A 1,778-nucleotide genomic window follows, 5' to 3' on the forward strand; every position below is an offset into this window, starting at 1 on the left:
ATGTTTCAAAATGTCCTCACTAAGATGGTTATTAATTCCTCATTCTCAGCTGCTACAGCCTTTAAAGAAACCCTTTGACTGGTGGATCTAACAAAGATCAGATGTTGTCTCCTCTAGAACATCAACAGCTTAACGTTGTGGGCAGGACTCCTACCTGAGCAGGGAGACCCCAATGGATTTCTAGTCCTGATAGGGAGAGGGAGCCTCCTGGGTCGCGGAGTGGGGAACCTGATAGGGAGTGGGACGATCCGCCCATTGTGGGTGATTGACAGGGCAGGTTTGATCTATGTTTTCATTTTCAAAAGTAATTTTGAATATTTGTGGAAAGTTCGCCCACCTTGAACATGTAGAAGATGTCTTCTGATAGTTAATCGACTGTTGTCACATTTAAGGATCACTTTAGCTGACAAGATGAAGGCTACAAAGGACCAGCTGGAGATGCCGGGGATTGAACCCAGGGCCTCATACATGCTCAGCATGCGCTCTACCACTGAGCTACACCCCCTCTGGTAGAGTCACTGTTTAACTGGTGAATGAATTTCCAGTTGATTTTAGGAAACCTAGAAGTTCCTCAGGTGCCATCAATCTTAAGTCACTCCTTCACTTTGTGTGTGGTTCAAAGTCAGTGGTTTCATCAGAGCTCAACAACAGAACAAGCTGAAGTCTTCTGGAGAACGAGGGCACCGATCCCACCACCTCTCACATACTAAGCTAGCGCTCTACCATTGAGCTCCCTCCTCTGCTCAGCAACATAACAGATAATGCAGCTTGACCTTCAGGCTGCTGGGAGGTCAACACCTGAAATATTTCCAGGATTCTGTTGTGTTGGTAGAAACAGTTTGAGGGAAGAAAACCCTCAAACATGATGATGTCATTATTGAAGGCTTTACTGCTCCAAACCTTTGCTTGTTCTTCTGGGGTTGTGAGAGGTTCTGAGTGATGAATGGAAACTGAAGGTTTAGGCATCAGTTCAAAGTAGCAGGAGCTGAAGGGGACATTTCAGATTTGTTGAAGTTGAGTCCTACTGCCTTCTTGTTCATGATGATGGTGATGTCAGAGTTCTTGCTCAGAACGGTCCATGCTGTTCCTCCTATTAGTTCTGGAAAGTTGGAGCAAAACGTCATGCAGGGTCACAAGGTCACGTGTTTTGTGTTATCAGCAGATTTAATCTATAGAGTGAGTGACGTGTGGTGTGTTTGTTAGGAGTTTAAAGACCAAAGTTGTTGATGCACAAGAGAAGTAAACACGTCAAAGCTGCTTCATTTTAATGAGTGAAACTGAAAATTGAGAAGAGTGACAACAAAAATGGAGTCAAGAAGTCGTCTTCAAAACACACACACACACACACACACACTCACATAGTCATATACGTGCAGTCAAATGCCAGTAAATTCTGAGTATTTTTGAATCCATTTTCATTTCACTCTTCTCTTTATGTTGCCCCCTGCTGGACAATAGGTTTAAGGTTAATGTGGAAAAAAAGCAGACAATAAAAGCGACTATTATTGAAATGTCGGCGACTTCATTCGATCTGAAAGTTCATTGTTGACCAAACAGACACTGATACAACAGGCTTAAAGTCTACCTCCATCGGCTAAAGATGCCCCTGGATCATAAAGCACAGCTCGACTGCTGGCTAACATGCAGGCGTGGGCCTATCACTGAAATCAGCAGTCATGAAAAACTGTGCTAGGCCTCCAGACCCAAGCTTGAAGAGGTTTGAAAACTGGACCCAGGAGAATTTTAACTGAAAACCCCTGCTGTAGAGGATCTGAGGG

The 1,778-nt window shown here is 44.1% G+C and overlaps 1 non-coding gene across 1 annotated transcript; it reads right to left on the reverse strand.

Annotated features, from left to right (window-relative positions):
• Positions 1 to 433: 433 nt before the first annotated feature.
• Positions 434 to 505, reverse strand: trnaa-agc (transfer RNA alanine (anticodon AGC)). Its single transcript has one exon. It is a non-coding gene; the product is annotated as a tRNA-Ala (tRNA).
• Positions 506 to 1,778: the final 1,273 nt, after the last annotated feature.

Source organism: Aulostomus chinensis, chromosome 1 (assembly GCF_037954235.1).
Source record: "Aulostomus chinensis isolate RoL2024-O1b breed Wild chromosome 1, RoL_Achi_v1.0, whole genome shotgun sequence".
Lineage (NCBI taxonomy): Eukaryota > Metazoa > Chordata > Actinopteri > Syngnathiformes > Aulostomidae > Aulostomus > Aulostomus chinensis.